This window comes from Pleurodeles waltl, chromosome 10, assembly GCF_031143425.1.
Source record: "Pleurodeles waltl isolate 20211129_DDA chromosome 10, aPleWal1.hap1.20221129, whole genome shotgun sequence".
Taxonomy (NCBI): Eukaryota; Metazoa; Chordata; class Amphibia; order Caudata; family Salamandridae; genus Pleurodeles; species Pleurodeles waltl.
Genome location: NC_090449.1, coordinates 958077800 through 958105064, shown reverse-complemented (window position 1 = coordinate 958105064; position 27265 = coordinate 958077800).

The window sequence follows — 27265 nt, the reverse complement described above, 5'->3', positions numbered from 1 at the left end:
CAATTGATCAATGGACTTCCATCTACATCAAAGAATCATCAGATTTTTTATGCAAAATCTTTGATATCCAGTGGGAGGATGGAATGCTATTGGTGAGACTGGATGTGTCATCACTATGGCGGTCATTCTGACCCTGGCGGTCTTTGACCGCCAGGGCGGAGGACCGCGGGAGCACCGCCGACAGGCCGGCGGTGCTCCAATGGGGATTCCGACCGCGGCGGTAAAGCCGCGGTCGGACCGGCACCACTGGCGGGCTCCCGCCAGTGTACCGCCGCCCCATTGAATCCTCCACGGCGGCGCAGCTTGCTGCACCGCCGCGGGGATTCCGACCCCCCCTACCGCCATCCAGATCCCGGCGGTCCGACCGCCGGGATCCGGATGGCGGTAGGGGGGGTCGCGGGGCCCCTGGGGGCCCCTGCAGTGCCCATGCCACTGGCATGGGCTTTGCAGGGGCCCCCGTAAGAGGGCCCCTACATGTATTTCACTGTCTGCTGCGCAGACAGTGAAATACGCGACGGGTGCAACTGCACCCGTCGCACAGCTTCCACTCCGCCGGCTCGATTCCGAGCCGGCTTCATCGTGGAAGCCTCTTTCCCGCTGGGCTGGCGGGCGGTCTGAAGGCGACCGCCCGCCAGCCCAGCGGGAAAGTCATAATTACCGCCGCGGTCTTTCGACCGCGGAACGGTAACCTGACGGCGGGACTTTGGCGGGCGGCCTCCGCCGCCCGCCAAGGTCAGAATGAGGGCCTATATGCTTACATCCACCGTGAAGATGCACAGTTACACCTACAAGATTCTACAAACATAACAAAATGCTAATGAGAATGACTGAATGGTAACTGACAAAAAACATTTTTGTCTTCAAAGGAGAGATATATAAACAGTGTTAACTTCAATGGGGGCCTGCTTCACCCCAGCTATGCAAATGTGCATATGGGATGGTGGAAGGAAAGAGCTAATAGGAGGCAAAGAAGTGGAAAAAATGTGCCAATGGTATTGCTCTATGGGTCAGATTTATTGATGGCATTTTCATAATATGGCGAGGTAGTGAGTTGGAGGTGCAATTTTTTAAAATAAAAAAACAAGTTGAACCTAGTATTCAGTGCTACACAATTGGAATTCTTAGACGTACACATCAAGATTGATTGGCAGAACTTGGTCACAACATTACACACTTGCTCATAGTTTTCACCTTATCCCTCTGATTAGAGCTATCCCCTTTGGAGACTTTTATAGGGCAAGAAGAGAATATGTATCTCTGAGATGGAGTACAAGAATGCTGAACAACAGATGATGAGAAAGGGGTTATACTGAGGACATTTTAAGATCAGCTACAGAGAGAGCATGAACATTCAGTAGAAATGAAACACTTTTTGGTGCCAAAAGAGTTAAGCAATGAAAAATGCTGGGCAGAGATTTATAACGGCTTATAATAGACAGCACAATGAACTAAGAGCTATACTTGCAAAACATTAGTATTTAATCAGAAACAATCAGGTAATTGGCAAGGAAGTCTCTAAGCGATGACTTATCAGTTTTAGACATAACTAAATCCATAAGGGATCATCTAGTGAAAAGCGATGCCAATACAGTTAGGTACTACAGTAATGTCAAACATGGGAACACCCATGCAAAGCCCATGGAGTGCCTCGCTAGAGCAGAGTAAGGCAATGTAGCGATTTGTGTTGCATTTCCTTACTCCATATTTTTGAAGTCAGTCAAAGCCACACAAAGTTGTTTTGTGTTGCAAGCATGACACAAACCCCTCAGAAATATCTCCTTTAGTTTGTAATGGTGTCCTGATATTGTGAACAAGATTATGTTCTACAGTCGAAATGAGTTGATGCAAGAGGATCCAACTGTTGAATGAAATTGTCATTCTGCCACTCGAGTGCTGGCTGTTCCTTTGTTTATGGGGGAGGAACTCGACACTGAGCCAGTCCTATGATTAAATATTATGCTGTATAAACAGCAAAATGCTTTGTCCCTTTGTAGCTCAGCTGGGATGGCACTGTGCTAATCCTATGCTTACAAACTTTGCTAGAAAAGCAGGCAATTGAGGTAAGCAAATCTAGAGTGTTGCTGGTGTTGCAGGGTGCTCCTTACTTTAGCTGCACTCGACCTAGACTTGGAAACTACCCAGAGTTCTCTCTTCATTTTTATGCATCACTCCTACCACGAAAGGCTTTTGTTATATATATATATATATATATGTATATATATATATATATATATATATATATATACTTATGAAGAGAACCTTCTTCTTGTTTACCTAATTTATTTGGCAGTCTAAGCCTGAAAGTGTATTGTTTTGTCTTATATTGGGTGCTCCCTTTTATCCAGACAAAGCTAAACCTCTATGAATATTTATATTGATAGTGAAACATGTGTCAGTTGTTGCTTTTATTTCTTCCGGGTTGGCTTGAATGGTATTTTACAATCCAAAGCTGTAATACTGTGCCGGGGGGAGGGGGTAAAAGGCTTTTGTCATTTTACAGCTCAGTGTGGAAGGCACTGTGCTAACCCTATGTTTAAAGACTTTGCTGTGTACGTGGAAAAATAATTTAGGCCTCATTTACAAGTCCTTTGTGCCACCGCTCCATCATATATTTTTTACATAGCAGTGGCTCTAGCAGTGTACTGCACTGCTCCAGATTTAGAAACTGAAGCATTGGGCATAATGTGTCAGTTTGTATAGCCCTGCGTCAGATTATATTTGGGCCAGGTATAATGTGTGCAGGGTAGACATTCTCAGGAAAAAATCCACACAGTACTGATGTAGTGAAATTTACAACATTTCACTGTGTCATGCTGTAACTTCACTGAGTCAGAATGTTACCACCTGCTCAGAGCAATCATAAAATTGACAGAGGCCTTTCTCTAAAGGGGGCCTCCTCGCACTGTTGGAGTAGTTTCATTTTTACAACACTTCTCCAGTAATGCAGGAGTTTAGTGCCAACAGATGCTTCAGAATTTCTGATGCATCTGTGAAAACGTGCTCTGTATTGTAAGTACAACCATTCCATGGCATCGATAGAGGATGTTACGGAAGCACAAGAAATCTGATGCATCCAACAGATCCATCAGATTCTTGTAAATGAAACCATTTGTCCCTTTCTAGCTCGGTGTTACAGTTAGCTGAAGTAACTATAACTTGTGCCCTAAGGTAACTATAACTCACGCCTCCACCAGGCCCTGTGGGCCACCACCTATAAGCACCAAACAACGCGTCACACATGGTCTTTGGCTGTGTGCAGCAGGGGTTGGCGGAAATTCCTGGCCTGCGGCCAGGTCCAGCAGCCTACCCCCGATATGCTGCCATTTATTTCTTCTAGGTTGGCTTGGATGGTATTTTAGAATCCAAAGCTGTAATACTGTGCCGGGGAGAGGGGTAAGAGGCTTTTGTAATTTTACAGCTCATTGTGGATGGCTCGGTGCTAACCAGATGTTTAAAAACTTTGTTGTGTATATGGCAAAAGACTTTGGGCCTAATTTACAAGCCCATTGTGCCACTGCTCTTTCATTTTTTTTTAGCAGCAGTGGCGCTAGCAGTGTACTGCACTGCCCCAAATGTACACACTGAGGCATTGGGCCCAATGCATCTGTTTGTAAAGCAGTGCATCACATTATACCTGGGCCAGGTATAATGTGTGTAGGATAGGGGTTCCTAGGAAGAAATCCACACAGAACTGATGAAGTGAAATTTACATCATTTCACTGCATCATTCTGTAACTCAGGGGATGTTAGGGAAGCACGAGAAATCTGACACATCCATCAGAACCATCAGATTCTTGTAAATGAGCCCTTTGCCCCTTTGTGGCTCAGTATTATGGTTACCTGAAGTAATTAGAACGTGTACCCTTAGGTAACTATAACTCATGACTCCACCAGACCCTGCGGATAATCCCCTATAAGCAACAAACACAACACCACACATGGCTTTTGGCCAGGCCCAGCAGCCTAACCCTATATGAAGCTTTATGGCCTTTGGCCAGTGTGCTGGGGGTTAGCTGCATGGCCTGCCTGTCATAGTTGGACTCTTGCTCTGAGCAAGACTGCTGGTTTAAGGATGACAGTACTTATGTTTGTAGGTGACTATGCCTATCCTACAACAAATCGCAACTGTCGTCCCAACCCTCCCGGCTCACAAACAGCACCTCACCAAAAACCCAAACAGCAAAAGGTGATTTGTTGCAGCCTTTACACATGGACTCAAGAGTATGACATCTCAGGAGTGTTGTGGTTAAATGGAGATTATCCCTTTCTCACATTAACAACACATCTCAATCAAACACAGGCAATGAAGAAGATGCAGTAAGGTTTCAATAAGTTTTATTTTAACAAAACTGCAATCTACGATAAATTGCATGGGCTGCAATGATTAGGATAATGAATAGTGAAAGAAACAGAATGGTAACGGCAAGAGTCATTAATACAAAGACCTCCACCATCTTACAATGACATGAAATGACATGAAGTGTGAAACAGGAGGAGTACTTATACGGATCTGCTCGGACCCCTGACGTAGGTCTGTTCCCAAACAATAGATAACAAGACATGCTTGGGACAGTAATTTATATAAACAATTCCCTCGAAGTCGTGAAGGGGGAAAGCACCTAATGTGAACACCTACAGTTTGTTCGTCTTTGTCGCTTGATGTAGAAGCCTTAGCGCGGTGGCGATGATAACACAAAATTAAAACATGAGCCTAACTAAAAACAAGGCAGCCATCCTAAAAGATTTAATTAAATAAATGGGCTAAAACAGAGCAAGCTAAATAGGGTAAAAGTCACTAGGTGACGGGGGCATGAGTCTGCAAGCTGAAGGCTAAGCTAACTCCTGATTCCCATTAAAACAAACTAGGATTCACTACATGCCGACCTCATGTAACCACTCATAACCACCCACTCCCGCCCACAAAAGGGTGAGATCACCTTTAAGTATGTACCTTAAATATTTGAAGTTGAAAAGAAACTAGATAAAGGAAATTACCACTGACACACTTTGACTGGAACTCTCAACCTTCACTGTGAGAGGCAGAGACCCTAACAAAAAGGCCACAAGTGACTAACATCATGGGATGGCAGAGACAGAGAGGAGGTGAGAAATTGAGAGAGAGAGATTTAGAGTAAGGGATTGACAGATAGAAACTGCGAGAGAGGTTCTTAAAATATGATGAATAATACATCCAGAATGAGATATTATCAGACAAATTGAAGAGGATAATGCATTTGTCATGTAAATAGAGTGAGTTTACCTTTTAGGTATGCACCTTAATATTTCAAGCTGAAAATAAATGAAAGCAAGGAAATGACCATTGACACACCTAGACTCGAACCCCCAACCTTCAGTGGGAGGGTCTGAGATCTCAACCTCTCTCTCTCTCTCTCTCTCTCTCTTTCTCTCTCTCTCTCTCTCTCTCTCCCTTCCTTCCTTCTTCCCATAAGAGAGAGAACTTCTGACTTCTTTCAAGAAAGGCTTTCTGGCAAGCCTCAATATAGATGATCACCTGTTGGGCTGCTTCTTGAAAGTCACCTCAGTCAAGGGGGGAACAATGGTGCTGTTGGAAATGGATGGTGTTGACTCTAATGATAGTTTTTCCCTGCCTAAGGAACTGGAAAGTTAAGCAGGGAGTCCAGTTCTAAATATTGAGACATTGAACAGCAACAGGAAATGACACAAGGACCTTCTGGCTGAAAATAGCTGAGAGCTTCGGAGCCACAAAAATTCACCTTGACTCAGTTACTAGTGAAGAGGTTTGGGTGACTCAGGGGCATATTTATACTCTGTTTGCACCGAATTAGTGTCATTTTTTTAACTCTAATTCAGTGCAAAACGAACTCCATATTTATACTATGGTGCTAGTCTCATCTAGGGCCAAATGTATGGAGTTAATGTCATTTTTTGGACGTGAAAACCTACCTTGCCTTTATGAGATGCAAGGTAGGCGTTCCTGTTCAAAAAATGACTTTATGGCCTTAACTCCAAATTTATACTCCCATGCAAAAATGGTGTAATGGAGCGAGGAGGAGTCAAAAAATGGCGCAACGCTTGCTTTGCCCCATTTTTTAACACCTGGGTCAGGGCAGGCATTAGAAGACCTGTGGGCCTATTTCCATGGTGGAACACCATGGAATATGCCCACAGGTGCCCTTTCCATGCCCCAGGGACTCACCCACCCACACCAGAATGACAGCGGAGGATGGGGGACCCCATCCCAGGTAAGTATAGGTAAGTACAGGTAAGTATTTTTTTAAGTGACATTGGGGCCCTGAAATGGGCCCCCCTTACATGGCACTGGGTGAAATGGCCATGCCCAGGGGACCCTGGTGCCCTGTGCTGGCCATTGGGGTGGTGGGCATGACTTCTGTCTTTTCGAAGTTAGGGGTCATGTGGTATTGATGGTTTTGCATCAGAAAATGACTCTAGACAGGTTAGAGGCTGCCTAACGTTGTTTTCTGGTACAAAACCCCCTTCTTCCACACCGCCAGCCCCACCCGACTAACGTCATGTTTTTTTACGCTAGCCTACCCTTTGCACTGGGTTGCACCATTCCATAAATATGGTGCCCGGCTGGTGCACCGAAATGGTGCAAGCCGGTGCTAAACTTTTTAGTGCAAAACTGCGTTGGTGCAGTTTTGCACCAAAAAGTTTAAATCAGGGCCTCAGTTCTCTGCACATTTTAACCCTAAGCCTGAATTCAACTCGAGGAAGACCCGTGGCCCCAATATGATACTACCAGAGGTGGTTCTTTTGGACCTTCAGTGGTGGTCTGAAGTCCTAATGGAAATTTTCTCAAGAATTTTTGCAAAGGTGCGGTGTCCACTAGACAACAGTATATCATTTTTCCAATTTACAAAAAAGATTGGAAAGATGACCCAATAGACACTGATTGCAACATTTTCTCCAAAGTGATTTTAAGGGAACTTGATGTTTGATCCTCCATAGAAAACATCCTCTCTCCCATCCAAGGTGGTTTTAGAGAAGGCCTACCAACCATCGACCAAGTTTTCACCTTCCTATATATTGTGCACAAATTCAGCACCGCAATAAAAATGCCCCTTTATGGAGTGCTCTTAAACTTTGCTTCAAGCTTCAATTTTGTCCTGAGGCAATGGTTCTGGCAATAGCTAAAATCAATCAATAATGCCCTCTTGCCTCTAATTCAGCTGTTATACCTTGCAAGTGCAATGTGCCTATTAAGTGCTAATCTGTAAAAAATCCCATATTAGGAATGGAGTTAAACAAGGGTGTCTGTTGGCCCTCACTCTTGTTCTCCTTGTACATCAGTGGCTTCTACAAATCAGTAAGGACAATCACTGAGGATATCCTGATGTTAAATGGCTTTACATTTGCAGCTTTATTATATGCCCATCACTCAGTATAGATGGCTAAAGTAGCAAGGAGCCTGCAAGTCCAACTGAGAACCAAAGAAACATACTGTAAAACAATCAATTAAATGTCAACACAGGGAAAACTAAACTCATGACATTCAAGACAAATATTAGAAATGTGTGTTCAGTATAAATAATTCAATTTTGGAAGAGGTAAAATCCTTTAAATATCTGAAGGTTAAAAATAAAAATAAATCAAAATTGGACCTCAAATATTTAAACTGCTCTTGAGAAAGCAGAGGCTTGATCTTATGCCATCACAAGAAAGCTAAGCAAACATAGCAACAATTTCTCCAATCATATTGACAGTGTATTTTTTGTGAAAGTAGGATGTCAAGTTGCCTACGGTGCAGAGCTCTAGGGTTTGGACAAAAGTGCCAATCTTGTAGGTCACTTTTAAAGAAACTGTTGAAACTAATTCTTAACCTCCCCAAATGTTTAGCCCTATCCCACCATCAGATATGGGCTAAAACTCTTTAGAAAAAAGGAATCAGATATCCCCCTTGAAATATGGCCTAATAAGACAAGATCATGTCAAAACACCTTTGTGGATTGGGTTGTGACAAACACTTTGAGCTGAACAGTATGGGCCATATTTATACTTTTTGATGCAAAACTGCGCTAACGCAGTTTTGCATCAAAAAATTTAGCGCCGGCTAACGTCATTCTGAAGCGCCATGCGGGCGCCGTATTTAATCAATGACGTTAGCCGGCGTTAGCCGCCGGCGCTGCCTGGTGTGCGTGGAAAAAAACGACATACAGCAGGCAGCGCCGGCTTAGGGGGATATGGAGCTTGGGCGTAAAAAAATGGGGCAAGTCAGGCTGAGGCGAATTTTTAGCAAAGACAGGAGTCATGCCCCCTTGCCCAATGGCCATGCCCAGGGGACTTCTGTCCCCTGGGCATGGTCATTGGGCATAGTGGCATGTAGGGGGGCACAAATCAGGCCCCCCTATGCCACAAAAAAAAAAATATATATATACTTACCTGAACTTACCTTAATGTCCCTGGGATGGGTCCCTCCAGCCTTGGGTGTCCTCCTGGGGTGGGCAAGGGTGACAGGGGGTGTCCCTGGGGGCATGGGAGGGCACCTCTGGGCTCCTTCCGAGCCCACAGGTCCCTTAACGCCTGCCTTTTCCAGGCTCTAAAAAACGGCGCAAAAGCGGCCGTATGTCATTTTTTTTGACCCGCCCACTCCCGGGCGTGAATTTTGCCCGGGAGTGTAAATACGGCGCACATGCCTCGGAGTCAATTTTTTAGACGGGAACGCCTACCTTGCATATAATTAACGCAAAGTAGGTGTCCACGCTAAAAAATGACGCAAACTCCATGGACTTTGGCGCTAGACGCGTCTAACGCCAAAGTATAAATATGGAGTTCGTTTTGCGTCGGAATTGCGTCAAAAAAAACGACGCAATTCCGGCGCAAACAGAGTATAAATATGCCCCTATATCTTTATTTGCAAATATTTGGCTCAAAGAAAGCAAGAGACTTGACTTGAGGGCCTTCATTCTCAAGGGTATCATGGAACACAGTGTGAAAAGAACAAGTGATGTACTGAATGCTGAACAATGTCAAACATTCATCCCCAGTACAGAGTTATGTGCCTAAATTCATGATGTTTTTGCTACCCATGACATTCCAGTTTGGACCCACCCATATGCAAATCAGGCTTGACCCTTCTTCCCCTGGGAACAGTCAAGCCCAAACTGCCAGGCCTGGTCCTCCCAGGACTCGAAACAACTATCCTGAGACCAGTTTCAGGGTATCACCTCTCATCAGCCAGGCTAGCTTGACTCCAGTGGCATGGGGAGCACGGGACCCAAGTTGGGCATACCTGTCCCACTTAGTGGGACAAATGCAAAAAGAACAAGTGATGGACAGAATGCTGAACAATGCCAAACTTTCACCCCACTACAGAGATCTTGGCCTAAATCCAGCGTTTTTTTGCTCTACCCATACCACTCCATTTTGGGACCCAGCCTTGTGCAAATCAGTTTTGACACTGCTCCCAATGGCATTTAAGACTTTTAGGGGCAGATTTATTGAAAAGTGGTATAACACGGTGCTGCGCCAAAATTTACAGCGCTGTGCTGTGTCACTTTAGAAACGCAGGGATGCGCCATATTTAGCTGAATACGGCACACTCCTGCATTTCCCCCTGTGCTGACGCTAAATTTAGCTGCCAGCGCCAATGCAGGCATTCCTTGCACCATTGTGCAAGGATGTCTGTGTTGAGGGGTGTGATTGTTTATGTGTGGAAAGGTGTCCCTTCCTGCACATAAACAATCACTAATGGCGCTTTGGCACTTCTGTGTGTGCTGCACAATGCTGGAGGTTTTCTCAGACCTACCACATTTACATGCCTTTTTTTGTGTAGTCAATAAAGTAACCACAATGCAGCACACACAGAGGTGCCAAAGCATCATTTTCAAATGATTGTTTATATACAGGGAGGGACAAATGTTTTTAGAACTGTAAATGTAAATCTGACCAATAAGAAGGTTTTAAATTTACAATTGGTCTGACACCAAACATACCAATCCTATCTGCTTCCCAAACCAATTTATCATTTATTAAATGTAATAAGGTAGCACAATATTTTCCTATGGGAAAGACAGGCCTTGCAATAATTAAAAATTAATTTGAGAGTTTTTCTCTACCAAGAAATATAAAAATCAAATGTACATGTTCAATATTTTAGATGCAATGCACCATATCCTCAGGGGCGTAGCTCGGTCAGTAAGATTGGGGGGTGTGAGCTTCAGATTTTCCGACAATCATGCTGGCATATCTTGTTAAAATACATTATACTACAAGCATTGTGCATGTTGGGGGCCTAATGGTCAGAGGAAAGCAAGAGGAATGTGGATTGATAGGGGTACTCAGTGAGGGAAAACACAATTTATTGTAAAATTACCAATATTTTTGATGATTTTAGAAACATAGATGGCGGGAGTGTGTGTGCGTTTTTGACTGAATGCATGGAAAAATTCCAGGTGAAATCCTGCAGACTTCTCACGATACCCGACTGAAAGCATCTGTACCTATTTATTAGTTGGGTGTAGTACCTCATGACCCCCCTCCAGCCTACACCCCTGCCTTTCCTATTGACTGTTTAGGGCCTGCTAAAGGGTGACTTACATGTATTATGTTAGAAATGGGGTTTTTGGTTGGCAGTCAGGTTGCCCTCTGTCCAAGCAAGAACCCTCACTCTAGTCAGGGTAAGTCACACACAATCCAAAATCAGCCTGTGCTCACCCTCCGGTAGCTTGGCACGAGCAGTCAGGCTTAACTTAGAAGGCAATGTGTAAAGCATTTGTGCAATAAATCATACAACACCATAGCATAACACCACAAAAATACACCACACAGTATTTAGAAAAATATATAATATCTATCTGGGTTTCTTCAGGTCAAAACGATCAAAGTTGCAATACGAATTTGTAAAGATATCACTGAAAAGTGATAGAAAGTGTCTTAAGTCTTTAGAATATAAACAAAGTCTCTTTCAAGCACAAAGTACCTGGTTTCTGGTGGAAAATCTCCTCAGAGGGCCACAGGAGAAGAGGGGCGTGGAAAACTGGTGTGTGCGTCGATTTCTCCTCAGCACACACGGACTTGCGTCGTTATTTTCCACGCGGGGAAGTCGGCGTCGTTTTCCGGCGCGTGGACAGTCTCTTTCTGTGGATCGCGGGGATTACCAGATGTCCCGGGTCTGTGCGTGGATTTTCCGGCTTGTTCTCCGGCTGCGCGTCGGTCTGCGGGGCTATGCGTCGAAATTACGATCTCACGGCAGGCGTCGCGTCGATTTCTCCTCTAGACTTCGATCTGCGGGGCTGCGCGTTGAAATTACGACCTCACGGCAGGCGTCGCGTCGATTTCTCCTCTAGGGGTCGATCTGCGGGGCTGCGCGTTGAAATTACGATCTCACGGCAGGCGTCGCGTCGATTTCTCCTCTAGAGGTCGATCTGCGGGGCTGCGTGTTGAAATTACGATCTCACGGCAGGCGTCGCGTCGATTTCTCCTCTAGAGGTCGGGCGGCGTTGTCCTTGCGAGGCCGTGCGTCGGATCTTCGATCGTCCCCAGAGCGTTGCGTTGATCAGCGTCGGAGTGCGGCGTTTTTCTCGCCGCGAAACAAGCTGTGCGCCGAAATTTTCGGCGCACGGAGCGTCCAAGTAAAAGAGAGAAGTCTTTTTGGCCCTGAGACTTCAAGGAACAGGAGGCAAGCTCTATCCAAGCTCTTGGAGAGCACTTTCACAGCCAGACAAGAGTTCAGCAAGGCAGCAGGGCAACAGCAAGGCAGCAGTCCTTTGTAGAAAGCAGACAGGTGAGTCCTTTGAGCAGCCAGGCAGTTCTTCTTGGCAGGATGTAGTTTCTGGTTCAGGTTTCTTCTCCAGCAAGTGTCTGATGAGGTAGGGCAGAGGCCCTGTTTTATACTAAGTTTTGCCTTTGAAGTGGGGGTGACTTCAAAGAGTCTCTAAGAAATGCACCAAGTTCCCTTTCAGCTCAATCCTGTCTGCCAGAGTCCCAGTAGGGGGTGTGGCAGTCCTTTGTGTGAGGGCAGGCCCTCCACCCTCCCAGCCCAGGAAGACCCATTCAAAATTAAGATGTATGCAAGTGAGGCTGAGTACCCTGTGTTTGGGGTGTGTCTGAGTGAATGCACAAGGAGCTGTCAACTAAACCTAGCCAGACGTGGATTGAAGGGCACAACAAGATTTTAGTGCAAAGAAATGCTCACTTTCTAAAAGTGGCATTTCTAGAATAGTAATATTAAATCCGACTTCACCAGTCAGCAGGATTTTGTATTACCATTCTGGCCATACTAAATATGACCTTCCTGCTCCTTTCAGATCAGCAGCTGCCACTTCAACAGTGTATGAGGGCAGCCCCAATGTTAGCCTATGAAAGGAGCAGGCCTCACAGTAGTGTAAAAACTAATAGGTAGAGTTTGACACTACCAGGACATATAACTACACAGGTACATGTCCTGCCTTTTACCTACACAGCACCCTGCTCTAGGGGTTACCTAGGGCACACATTAGGGATGACTTATATGTAGTAAAAGGGGAGTTCTAGGCTTGGCAAGTACTTTTAAATGCCAAGTCGAAGTGGCAGTGAAACTGCACACATAGGCCTTGCAATGGCAGGCCTGAGACAGGGTTAAGGGGCTACTGAGGTGGGTGGCACAACCAGTGCTGCAGGCCCACTAGTAGCATTTAATCTACCTGCCCTAGGCACATGTAGTGCACTCTACCAGGGACTTACAAGTAAATTAAATAGTCAATCATGGATAAACCAATCAGTAGTACAATTTACCCAGAGAGCATATGCACTTTAGCACTGGTTAGCAGTGGTAAAGTGCCCAGAGGTCAAAAGCCAACAACAACAGGTCAGAAAAAATAGGAGGAAGGAGGCAAAAAGTTTGGGGATGTCCCTGTCAAAAAAGCCAGGTCCAACATATTAAAATTGAAGGTTTAGGCCTGGCAAAAGGTTTATTCTGCAGGATCAAAATGGCAGTTTAAAACTGCATGCACAGGCTGCAAAGGCAGGCCTGGGACATGATCCAGAAGGCTATTTAAGTGGATGGCACAGTCAATGCTGCAGGCCGCCTAGTAATAACAACATGTAGTACAACTTTACTAGGGACTTTTAAGTTATTAAATGTGCCAATTAGGTTTAAGCCAATTTTACCATGCTTAAAGGAGAAAGCACAAGCACTTAAGCACTGGTTAGCAATGGTAAAGGTCACAGAGTTCTAAAAGTCAAAAATAACATGTTCAGAAAACAGGTCGGAGAAGGCAAACATTTTTGGGGGTGACCAGGCAGAGAGGGCCAATTCTAACAATAGTCATTTGTGTATAATAAATACTTAGAGTCAAATTGTGCTTTGGCTGAAGCTTGTATGTTAAACTTATTCTGGCCCCACACTAGGTAATGGTCAAGTGCAACCAGATGATCATGGTTGGCTCTTAACACTTTATGGTGTAGTGTGGTCAGTTTTATGTATCCTTTGCGTGTTAGCTTCAGGCGTTAGGCCTTTGTGCACTTTGCCCTGAATGTCTTTTATTCCTTTGCTCGCAGCATAGAGCCTCTGTGCACTTTGCTCTAAATGCTTTTTATTGAGCTTCGTACTGTTATTTTTCAAATAGCCAGTTCTATGGTCTTGTCTTATTTTTTATATCACACTGTTTAGCCTACTTCAGCACTGGAGTTTTCAATAACACATTCTTGTTCACTCTGTGCTTCAGTCAAGGATACAGTCTGGTACATTGCCGATAGACGTGGTAGGAGTTTAGTCTTTGGCATTCTTGCCTAGGGACATTTTGTGAGCACACTGACATGTTAGTTATAAAAACACTTCCTTGTCCTAATACAGGCAAGAGGGAGATTTCGACCAGGGAACCAAAACTAGACGCTGACTGCCTTGTTGCAGATGCTGAACCAGATCACAGGCCTTTGCTCAGGTATGAGGGTTGATGGCTTCCCGGGGAATCTGAAAGGCAAGTTAGTAGCTTAACATGCTGTGCTCGAAATATAACTTCCTGAGAGAGAATAGAATCTATTAACACCATGATAGCGTTGTTCTTATGTTTCACTCTCATCGTGACTATTTCAATCCTACTGTGTTGTATGGTTCTGGTTATTGCGGCTCATGCCTTATTATCTAAAATGCAATTGTTTTATTAAAAGCAATATATATAAAACTCAAACTGCCTTTGTCATTTGTATATGCGATCATATTGTCAATGAGAGAGCTGGTTTGGATCTGAGTGACCACAACTTCCCTGAGAAGTTCTAAAGATGTCATGCACTCGGCTGCCCAATCATCCCTCCCCCTTGGGAGAGATGAGGCACTGCTAGTTAGCCGGAGCAAAACCGGATTGAGGGTGACAGAGGTCCTTCCAAGTGGGTCAGACTCAGTCCCCCACACCAGGAACGATCGTGCTACCTAGAAATCCAGTAGTCTCATTTAGGATAATGAGAGCCCAACGCGACAATGGTGCTGGTTTTATTTAAAAATTCAAATAAATTGGAGCAACTTTTTTAATTAGCAGTTTTTTTACTTTTCATCTATTTTGTTCCTGAGCTAGGTCTGTCTGCTCTATGTCATACGTGTTGAGCTCAGTTTTAAATTAGTAAAACATGGTGGTTCACATGCTTCCGTGTACAGCTGGGTTACATAGACACAGGGCCAGGGCATCATGCTTTGCAGCTTCAGACTGGCCAGACCACCAAGGGCTTTGTACGACAATTGACCTGCACTGAAGAAAACTGTAGGGCATTTGGGGGCATATTTATACTCCGTTTGCGCCGGATTTGCGTCATTTTTTTTTACGCAAATTCAACGCAAAACGAACTCCATATTTATACTCTGGCGTTAGACGCGTCTAGCGCCAAAGTTCATGGAGTTTGCGTCATTTTTTAGCGTGGACACCTACTTTGCGTTAATGATATGCAAGGTAGGCGTTCCCGTCTAAAAAATGACACCGAGGCATGTGCGCCGTATTTACACTCCCGGGCAAAAATGAAGCCTGGGAGTGGGCGGGTCCAAAAAAATGACGTCCAGCCGCTTTTGCGTCGTTTTTTAGCGCCTGGTCAGGGCAGGCGTTAAGGGACCTGTGGACACGGAAGGAGCCCCGAGGTGTCTTCCCATGCCCCCAGGGACACCCCCTGTCAGCCTTGCCCACCCCAGGAGGACACCCAAGGATGGAGGGACCCATCCCAGGGAACTTAAGGTAAGTTCAGGTAAGTATTTAAAAAAAAAAAAATTGTGGCATAGGGGGGCCTGATTTGTGCCCCCCTACATGCCACTATGCCCAATGGCCATGCCCAGGGGACATAAGTCCCCTGGGCATGGCCATTGGGCAAGGGGGCATGACTCCTGTCTTTGCTAAGACAGGAGTCATTTTAATGGGGGTTGGGAGTCAAAAAAATGGCGCAAATCGGGTTGAGGCGAAAATTTTGCCTCAGCCTGACTTGCCCCATTTTTTGGCGCCCAAGCTCCATATTCCCCTACGACGGTGCTGCCTGGTGTACGTCATTTTTTTTGACGCACACCAAGCAGCTCCGCTGGCTAACGCCGGCTAACGTCATTGAATAAATACTGCGCCCGCATGGCGCTACAGAATGGCGTTAGATTTTTTGACGCACAACTGCGTTGGCGCAGTTGTGCATCGAAAAGTATAAATATGGCCCTTGGTGTTCTATTCAGGTGAGTGTAGGCTTCCGGACAGGCACCTCAAACATAAGCAAATTCATTGAATATTCACAATTCAGTTATTATTTCCAGATGTACAGGAAACATACAACTAAACTCCTGGACCTATAGTCACAGGTCTTGATGTCGGCTTTATCTCATGGAGTACTCGCCTCAAATTTCTAAGTTATCAAACTAAATGTTCCATAATGGGGAAATGCTAATGCACATTGATTCTCAGTACTCCTGCACCATTGTTCAAGCCACTCACATTCAAGAAATCTTTTGAAAAATGACACATGATAACCTGGAGTTCTTTCAGGTGGGGTCTCAATACCCTCTCTAACTGGAATGAACGCATCTCCTCTTACCGCACTCTTTAATGCTCCAGTCAGAAATAAAGTTAACTGGTGTATTACAATCTAAAGCTCAAAGTCTTGTAGACGATTCACAAGACAGTTATTTCAAGACCAAAAATGTCATTTTATTCAATTTCAATTAAACACAATAACTTTTGACCAAATCCAGAAGTAACTTCAGCCCCAAATCCTTTTCTCTTGATGTTTCAACCAATAGCAATGCAGCACTCTCCACCATTACCAGCACAGCTTCACCCCAAACGGACCTATACCAGATGGCACAAAATGACATCACACTCACTTCTTTCAGCAATGCAGCCACATCACAATTGTCTCTCAGACAATCGCTCACACAAACCTAATGAAAAATATTGCGAGCAAAAACCAACAACCTATCTGCACATTACAGGGTAGGAACTCATAACACTTCAAAGCTGTACGAAGATATGCTTTCCGGATGTAGCTTTGACAATGATATAACAAGTGAAACTTGACCAGCAATTCTCACTCTGGCTGATACAGATCCTCCAAGTGCACTCAGGATTCACTAAATACCAACCAATAACTCATGCTCACTCAAGGAAACAATTGACTCTTTCAACAACTGCTCATGACAGGTACCTCACTGCGGACAATAAATTAACCAAGTGTCTTCTACCCTTGTGCATTGTCCCAGGATTGTAGGTCACGACTGATCCATCAACAACAACAACCATAGAGATTTTTGAGGAACAAGTGCTGCAATCACTTTATTTACGAGGACTCCACAGAACACTTCACAACATCAGACTTTACTACAATCTTAATGTTAAAAGCAATGCAAGTGCAAAACCCTATCAATACTCACACATGTGTCACTCTTAGGTATGAAGCTGGAACTTCATCAATCTTCAGAACGAGCCGTGGGACAGAATTCAGCCTGAACATTTTTTGGGCAGGGCAATCACATGGGGTTCATCCCTCACTCCCTAACACTACACTTGAATGGTTCTCTACCCTTAATGGACTAAACCATTCCTTTGCTACCAGGTCTGGTGGAGCATTTTTATCCTTCACAGGAATCAATGCTCTTCAAGGTCAACAAATCCTTGGACCCAGCATAGTGTGTGATGGACCTCTAACACAATTTCAATACAGGCCCAACTAAGTTACACACCATAACCAATGTGGCAATGAAAGGAAAACCAAAATCAGGAATAAAGTTAAGAGATTTATTGCAAACTCAAGTTCAAACTCATGTAGATAATTTGCAGGACCAAGTTATATAGATACAGAATCACAAAGGGATGCTCAAGATGATGAAATAAGTTCAGGCGGACTAATATTAATAAAACTAATCATTCAAGAAGAAGAATACAAATCATTAACAGGAACATTTGTGGTACAGAAATCAAGTGTTGCTCAGGATTAGTAAGCATCAGTCAATTCAAATCAACAGAATTATAGTTAAAGTTAGAGTTTTAGCTGAGAACAGATAACCCCTACAGTTGGTCCAATCAGGGAAAGACATGTGTGGTGCAGAACAAAGACATGTGTGGGCAAAAGACAAAAAGCACAAAGAGGGCAAAAATAATTTAGAAAAAGGTAATCTCATGCAATAAGCTATTTACCAGGTTAGGCAAAGGGCAGGTAAAAAGGGAAAGCGTCAGCATGTCAGAAGCTCGAACAAGAGTCCTCTGCAAGGGATTGGAAGAAAGATATCTAAGGGCCTGATTTATATATTGGTGGTAATGGTCCCATTGTCACTTTTCCTGAAAACCAGACTGCCGCTATGACGGTCCCCCCACCCTATTTAGATGTTAGCGGGAGCATAGGAGAAAGTTTGTTGATGGTCAGCCATCACTACCGATCATTATCACCCAGGCCGACTCTGCCAAAGCTAAAGCGGCTGGCAGTGGGGTGCCAGCCCCTTTTCCCACTGAGCCAATCACAATTTCCCGTTGATGCAACTGGTGCCACGAAACCTCCACACCTCAGTTGGTGGATTGGGAGAGATAAAAGGATGAAACTCACCTTTTTTATGCTTTCCACTTTTCCTACTGTGATAAACCCACCCTTAGTAGTCCTGCCATTGCTGCTTGTCCAGGTCTAAGATAGAAATCAACTCTGTCATTGCTGGAACAGAAGATAAGTCACAGTCAATCCTGTTATCCTCGGAGTTGTTGCAATACAAGAGTATGGGACTTGTGCATGTGTAAATATTTTTGGCAGGTAACACCATAAATATGCGCATTGCTTATGTGTGTAATGTAGTTAGAAAATGTATCAGAATAGACCTGAAGACATAAGTGTCAACACCAGGGCAGTGCGCGCTCTATTGGTGACTAGAATGCAAAAACCCAGCACTCTCAAAACAGCGTAATTTATGCATTGGCTGATATGTTGTTGTTTAACCTTTTGCATTGCAGAGTTCAATCCTGAAGACTTATTTTTAATGTGCTTACAAATGCTGTTCAATTGTAATGTATTGCTGCAGGCTTTCAGAGTGTGTTAGGGTGTGGTCCCTTTCCAGTGCTTTCTAGAGACTTTCCCTGCAACATGCCTGGGTGTGGTTGTGGGCTGGGCCAAGACTCTATAAAAAGGAGCCAGCCAAGCTCCAAGTGCTCACTATTCAGAGGTCCCGGTGCAGAGCAGCAAGTTACTTCCTGAGCTCCTGTCCCGGTGGCCTATTTGATCTTCCAGACATCTGACTTTCATTCTTCATTTGGAAATCCTTGTTCTGGGCGGTAAGACGGTGGTTCGGCTGGCCTCCCGACACCGTTATCCAGAACTCTCATGTTCTCGGGCCTAATTATTTTATGATTTGGCAGAGTACTTTGCACGTGTGAAATAGGCACTTGAGTGTTTGTGACATTAGCAGGGTGCCTGCTAATCGGCAAGACGCGTGATTCGTTTCATGATAATTTAATCTAGTTATTTATTGCACCCTACCATTTCTTGACAGTTGCATGGTGGCTTAAGAATCGGCAAGACGCGCCATTCGTTTTATGGTGTTTTAACTTTGTTGTTCATTGCGCGCTACCATTTCTTGACATTTACATGGTGGCTTAAGAATCGGCAAAAGACGCGCGATTCGTTTCATTGTACTTTGATCTTGTTATTAATTGTGAGCTGTTATTTCTTGGCATTTGCATCGTGGTTTACGAATCGGCAAGACACGCAATTCTTTTAATGATGATTTGACTTTGATATTCATTGCGTACTACCATTTCTTGGCTTTTTACATGGTGACACTCGAATCGGCAAGACGCACGATTCTCTCCTCGAGTTTAATTCATGTTGTTTATTGTATGCCACTATTCTAAGATATTTATCATGTTATATTCGAGTTGACAAGTTATGTGATTTGTTTTTCCTGAATCCATATTGTGTTATTCATGGTGCACAATCCTTTTATGGTGTTTACTATATATATATATATATATATATATATATAAATCTACAATATGCGCAGTTTGTGTTGAAACATTTTAAGAGTAAAAAGAAGATCAGAGTGTCTAGATGCAATATTGTATGGTTCTAGTATGCATTCTCAAAAAAGGATTTATATGACTGGTTTAAAATTTAGTCAGAATGTTTTTCTGATTCTCATGTAAAGGAAAGTACTTGAATAAGAAAGTTTTCATTTAATCCATCTTGATTCCCTTACAGGTATCCGGCCATCTTGAAACTTAGCATTTTAAACGTAATTCTTAGATTGTTCATGTTTTCAGAATGACTATGCTTAGCGTCATAGTCTAGTACTGATTTCAGGAGATATAATTTTCACATTGTGTGTTCTAACCTTTTTCTTACTACAGGTCTCCTTCCCAGCTGTTTCCCTTCCTAATCCCCTCTTCCCCTCTTGAACTCTCTTAGCCTCTGTGATTTATCTATCAGAGTCTTGGAGCTGTTCGGTGGTGGACATGTTGGGAACGTGTGCAGACCCCGAGGATCTGGTGACTCTGACAATAAGTAGCACCCACTGATCTGGTATGAACTGCTTTCATGGGAATGGGCAATTAAACAAAAAGTCACAGCAATCACAGAGAAGAATGGGTCCACACAGGTGTATGCAATAATTCCCACCAAAAATCAAAAGCATTAACTGCAACAGTATATCCATTCAGGCCTAAACAATCCAATGATACTGTAGTAATTCCACTACCACATGCTACAGGTTGGTGTCCACAGAATGCACTACCAATCTCACTGCTAATCTGCAAACAAGGCAAGGATGTAGGAAGGTCGTATGTCCCCTTGGTGTGTGCAATAATTCAGATACATTAGATGTCACTTAAATGTAAAGTGCCAGGTTCCCTATGTAAATCATATGTGCATATGATTGAAGCATCATGTCAGAATAAACATGCATGCATTCTCCAGTCACAAAAAAACAAACAAGTTTAATTTTGGTGTAAGTGTCTAGTAGGAACATGAATCCTTTGCACCAAAATTATCATATACCTCACAAATGTACAAGACTGATGTATGCAATTAAAAAAATAAACTACAGTCCGCAAACTGTGCTGGTCACTGTCACAAATGAGAGTAGGTGCATGCCACACACATTACCAGAAATTACTTTATCAGCAAATAATTAGTAACAATACTTAAATAAGGCCAGGAAAAAGTTACTTTCAAAAGAAAAATGTGTTATAAACATGAGACAATTCTATCATTACCAACACATAAATACTGCACAGAAGAAAGAAATGCACCAGACCTGTATTTCAGTGTGGGTGCATGCTCACAACCTGCCCCATATAGCAATGCCAAAATAAACCTCATCTGAAAGGGGCATCTATTGGACAGAGAACGGGCACCTTAATGATGCCACAAGGAGGAGGGTCCTTGGGTTTGGGAGGGTGGTTTTTGGGATTTGGAGGGGTGGTTTGGGTTTGGGAGGGGTGAGTTTGGTAGGGGTGGGTTGGGATTTGGAAGTGGTGGTTTGGCATTTGGAAGGGGAGGGTTGGGATTTGAAAGGGGTAGAAAGATGTTTGGGACGGGTGGGGTGGGTATGGAAGGGTGATTTGGGAGCTGGAAGGGATGGAAAGACATTTGGGGGGGAGGGGGGATTATCGTTTTGGGAGGGAACAGGCCCAGATCAAAATATAGACTCCTTTGTAAAATGGGTAGGCTGGTTTTTGGAAGCTCGGGTTGGGAACTAGAGTGAGTGTCTGTGTCTGTTGTGCATGTGTCTGTTAAAGATGTGGCTGCCTAAGGCTCTGATGTATGTACTATATGTGTTGATTTGTTTTTCTTACGGATTGTCTGCTGGGTGAGTGAGTGTGGGTGTTTGTGTTCAATATGTGTGTATGTGTGTGTGTGTGTGTGTGAATATGTCTGTTGTGGATCGGGTGTGTGGTGACTGTGGGTGTGCTGGTGGTGTGTGTGGGTGGTTGTGTAGTGGTAGCTGTGCTGACTGTGGATGTGCTGGTGGTTTCTGTGGGTGTTGGTGTTATGGTGAGTGTGGGGTCTGTAGGTGTGCTGATGGTAGGTGTGTGTGTTTGTATCATGGTGGGTGCGCTGACTGTGGTAAACCTATTGTGGATGTGGTGGTGGGGTGTGTGGTCTGCATTTGTGACTGTGTTTATTGCCATGTCAGTGAAATAGAAATGGGGTCTCTGGTTGGCAGTCAGTTTGCACTCCGAGTTGCACTCCTAACACAACCCCTACTAACCTCCTTGATAGCTTGGCACAAGTAGTCAGGCTCATCTCAAAGGCACCACAAAATGGACACCACACCAGTATAGACAAGTTGAAAATATTTATCTAAATCAAACAAGACCAAAATGTAAAATATCCAACATACACAAGTAAAATTATGAATTTTTATAGTAAAAAGAGTCTTACTCCATAGAAAACAATGGAAACATTTTTACACAAAGTACAGCGTTTGCATAAAAAATAAAGCCGCACGGGAGAGTGTGCATCAGAAAAGTCAGTAATGCATCAATTCCTTACTCGAAAGTGAGGCCATGCATAGTTTCTTCTCTGGTAGGGTAGGTGATGCATCATTTTTCTCTCCCGCCAGAGGGCGATGCGTTGATTTATGGACGGACACCACAGATCTGCACAGGTTTACGATGACTTTGATGCCAGCAATGATTCGTGAGAAATCCTGGTTGCACAGTGATAGAAAACCTCACTGGGGTTTGTGTAATTTTCAGCAGCTGCAAGTGGGTGTTGCGTCGTTTCTCCAGCTGCAATGCAGGTGGTGCATCAAAATATTCCACACACGGCTCCCTGTGGGAGGATTTCAGTCCTTGTTCCACCAACTTCACTTTTCAAGGGCCCAGGGACTGGATAGTGCACCACTTGGCAGGGCAGGACTCTCAGCAGAGAGCCCAAATGCTGGCAGAAGAAGTCTTTGATGGCCATGAGACTTCAAAAGAGGAGCCAAGCTCAGTCCAAGTCCTTGGAGATTCTTCACAAGTAGAGATATACCACAAAGTCCAATCTTTGTCCTCTTTCAGGCAGAAACAGTATTTGCAGGCCAACACAGCAAAGCACAATCACAGTCAAAGTAGTCAAAGGGTCCGTACTCCTCCTCCAGCTCTTCAGCGCTTCTCCTTGGCAGAGGTTCCTATTGTTTCAAGAAGTAATTTAAAAATCTGGGGTTTTGCGTCCACTACTTATATCCCTTTCTGACTTTGAAGTAGGCAAACTTCAAAGGAAAGTCTCTGTTGGCCCCAGACACACACAAGGGGGTTGGAGGCTGCATTGTATGAGGGCAGGCACAGTCCATTCAGGTGTAAGTGACCACTACCCACTCTATTCTTGAACGGATGGCTCATCAGTATATGCAGTCTACAACCCTGTTCCCTTTTTGTCACTGTCTAGAGGGGATTCACAAACAGCCCAACTGTCAGTCTGGCCCAGACAGGGAAAAAACAAGCAGGCACAGGCACAGAATGATTTAAGCAAGAAAACGTTCACGTTCCAAAAGTGGTATTTTCAAACAGACAATTTAAAAATCAACTTCACTAAAAGATGCATTTTTAAATTGTGAGTTAAGAGACCTCAAACTCAACATCTCTATCATCTCCCAAAGGGAAACTGCAATTTAAGGATATTTAAAGGCAGCCCATGTAAACCTATAAGAGAGATGGGCCTTGAACAGTGAAAACAAAATTTGTCAGTATTTCACTGTTAGGACATGTAAAAAACATATCAGTATATGTCCCACCTTTAACATACACCGTACCCTGCCCATGGGGCTACCTAGGGCCTACCTTAGGGGTGCCTTACATGTATAAAAAGGAAAGGTTTGGGCCTGGCAAGTGGGTACACTTGTCAGATCAAATTGGTAGGTTAAAACTGCACACACAGACACTGCAGTGGCAGGTCTGAGTCATGCTTACAGGGCTACTCGTGGGGGTGGCTCAATCAGTGCTGCAGGCCCACTAGTAGCATTTGATTACAGGCCCTAGGACCTCTAGTGCACTTTACTAGGTATTTACTAGTAAATCAAATATTCCATTCATGGAAAAGCCAATTACACATACAATTTACAAAGGAAGCACTTTAGCATTGGTCAGCAGTGATATAGTCCCCAGAGTAACAAAAACAGCAATAACAGAGTCCACCACACAGTCAAAACATGGGAAGCAGAGGAAAAATAGACAAGGGAGACCATGCCAAGGATGCCAGGTATAACACAGTATGAAGATGCGCTGCTTGCGGTCATTGCTGAGGGTGCATGCAAATGTTTAAGTGTACTTAGGACAGGGCTGGGTGGGGGATTTGAGATTGGGAAGGGGCTGGAGTCTGGTAACAAGGTTGGGGTGAGTGGGAGACTACACTCAAAGAGGAGGCTAGACCCTGGAATGACCGCTGAAGGCCAGACAGGGCACTGTGAATACCATCCAAGGTAAGCAAGCATCTGGGTATTCTGCCTGGCCAGCCCCTGGATGGCATTCAATAATGGGGTATGGCCTACATTGATTGGCCTTACAGGATCAATAGCCTCCTGAATGAGCGCAGCTTGGGACATTAGGGTGGGTGGGTGGTGCCTGCAGTGAAGGAGACACCACCCCTTTTAGAGGTTTGGCCCCAGCCAACAGAGGGAGGGTGGAGTTAGAAACATGGGTGGCAGTCAACAATGCAGTTGTAACAGGTTCTCCAGGTTCCACCACAACTAGGGACTGGTCTTCATTGGAGGCTTCCAAAGAAGATGCTGAGACACTTGTGGCCTCTGTGCCAGTACCTCATCCTCCATGCCATTGGCTCCCTCACTGTATGCGGTGTCCACATCGGAGCCACTGTGGCCAGCTTCCTTCCTGCAGACTTGGCCACTGCCACCTTTGCCTTGCCCAGACACTGCTGAAAAGGCAGATACAACAGTTTTAAGGTATCTGTGCAAATACATTTGGACATGAACTTTGAGCACACAACATTTGCTCAAAGTCTAGAGATTTTCCTAGGTCAGCTCATATATTATGTATGCCTTTGTATCTTATACACTTGTAATCACCTACCTGACAAAGGGATTCAACAGCATGAGTAAGCACTGCAGTACAGGGTTAAAATATATTCACATTTCCAAAAGAGTCATGTGTTGGGCTTGAAATGGACTTCTCAAGATGGGATCCCACAACATCTATATGATGTAACCTTCCATCTGCTAATATTCCTTTAATTATCACATTTTGCACCATCATTGATTTCTCATCTGGACAGAACTAAGGACACCAAAATGTTGTTTAGGGGGTGTGTAACTCTCTCACCAATGTGAACACAATCCAGCTTGTTGGCATACAATTTCAATTTGTTTCTCACACACTGCCTTACATGCACATTTGTGAAGGACTAAGACGTTATGCCAAACTACTACTGTCCGCATGACCTGAACAGAAATTGACTGTACAAACAGGTTTCAAGCAGGTTCCAGATTAGAAATGATGCCACTGTGCACATGTTCCCAGTCCTCATGGAGTTGATGCTCATTATTATTCTGTCATATTATTCTGTCATACAACCAACTTACCAATGTCAAGTCTGATACATCAACTGCATTATAAGTGTGCACTTTGCCATGACCCCAATAATAGGGTCTACAGGACGGTAATGGAGCATCCCACCTTACTCAATCATTAAATGGGGCATGTTTGGTCTAACTGTCCCTCATAACATTGAGAAAATGCAGGTACCCCTTTGTTCACATGCAGCCATGTATCTGCTCCAAACAGTACTTGTCTTTTGATGAGGAATATAGTGGCAACCTTCAGCAGGAAGGAACCAGACACAGCACCAGACACTGTCTGATTAACTTACACCTCCAGAAATGCTCATGTGCTTTGGATGTGTGTAAACAGTCACATTGATGCCATACAACATTGCTTGAAATTAAAAGGTTGAACAACAAACATAACGACAGACAATAATGTACCCCTGTTAGACCTGACCCCCCCTTCATACTGCTATTGGGCCCTCAACTGCCCATCAAGGTCCGAGTAGGCCACTGCAAGAACGCAGGCCATTAGAGGGGTCAGAGTGCAGCTCATCTGCTTGGATCATTGAAAGGACTGCCCAAGCTGGCCTTCAGTTAAGAGCTGCAGGTCCTCCCACCTCTTCTGACTATGCAGACTGCGTCGCTGCTGGACACGCAGGGTCCACACCTTCTTTGCAGTGGCCTTCCAAATTTCCTTCTTTTGATGGGTGTTGGCCTGTATGGATGATAGAAAAGAAAAAGACGCGAAATTGTGAGTGATTTGGTTTGTCTATAGTGCTGGGACACAATTTTTCAGCAATGCTCACATTCATTCACCAAACATTAACTCCACCTTTTTCTTGGAACATTTAGAGGTTCCTAGGAAATACTGATTTGCAGTGTTTGTTTGAGCCCCCTCGTCACTGTATATCTCCTCATGTTAACAATTCAGGCACAAAGCTTCCACTTCTGATTTCTCACAGTCACTGTGAGCTACTACAGGCTAAACAACCTGTACAATCCTTGCACTTAAGCCCAAGTCCAGCTACATTGTCTTCAGGCCTAAACTCCTAAGAGTCAGTACCCGCATCACATACAGAGACTAAGGCAAGTATGGAAGGGCACCTATGTGTAAGCAAGAGCAGGGATCTGGGGGATGTATGAACAAGTGTTTGTGTAGGAATGGGACATACTTGTGTGGATGATTGAGAGTCTGTGGTGTTTGAACCTGCAGCATAGAAAATAAGCTACCCCATATGTGACACCATGACATGTATGAAACCGCACAGAGCATTGTATTCCATAATATGGGCTGTAATCCCACTTCACAGATCAGCAAAAGACAACTCCACTGCCTTAAACATTTTCTGCTATTTAACATCACTGTCATTTTGTATTTGGCTGTATGTTGCCACTCATACTACTCGGACACTGCCGACTGGTCAATTGTAGGAAGGGGCCTGCAGTTTGTCTGATGAAACTGAAATGGAGAGTTATGTACAGATATTACAGCTTCTCATTTCAGGTGACTTTACATTTCTGTGTACAGACATTTCAAAACAGTGACAAACAACATTCTATCCCTGGCTAAATCATTGAGTTCACTCCACTTCAATCACAACACTTTACCTATGAACAAAAAGGGACAAATTAGGCTGTGGACAAAAAATGAAACTAGTAAGTCAGTCAAAGATTTCCCAAACAGGCATGCACATGTTCCTCTAGTGTCCAATAGAGCTGGCTGTACAGAGACAGGACCTCTCTGACAAGCAACTCCAGCTCCTCTGTGCTGATGTCAGGGGCCCTGTCATCTGCTTTGCCCAGTATTCTGGCTCCCAGAGGTCGGTAACTGTAGCAAAAAGCATGAGGAGATCTTGTTGGGTGCAGTGTTAGGAGGCAAGTGAGCTTTTTTCAATATGCCTTCTACAAGTACCTGGCAGACGCGATCTGTGATGGAGACGGACATAGCCATTGGCTTTCGTGCGTGGCCATAACACATGTTAGCTTATGGCAGGGACCGTCATGGAAGATACCACCTACTATGTGGTCAACTTCCACTGATGGCCATCGGGTAGAAAATGTCCTGATGGCAAGATCAGGCAGTCACCATTTTAGAGTGTGAAGCTGTGCATTTTTCAATTGTTATTGTGTTACCAGCACTCAAAATGGAGGCAAGGGTATTTATAAATGTTAGATACGAAGAACACTGTTCTTGGCAAGATATGACACACTACTATGTGAACTGTGACTGTGTTTGACGTCGATAGTGCAGCAAGGGAAGTAATACCTCAGTTGACAGTATTTAAAAATCATGTGCAAATAATACATTTCAGATATATTATTTGCACTTAATTTAAAAAATATATATATGAAATGAAGAAATTAGTTTTGAAGTTC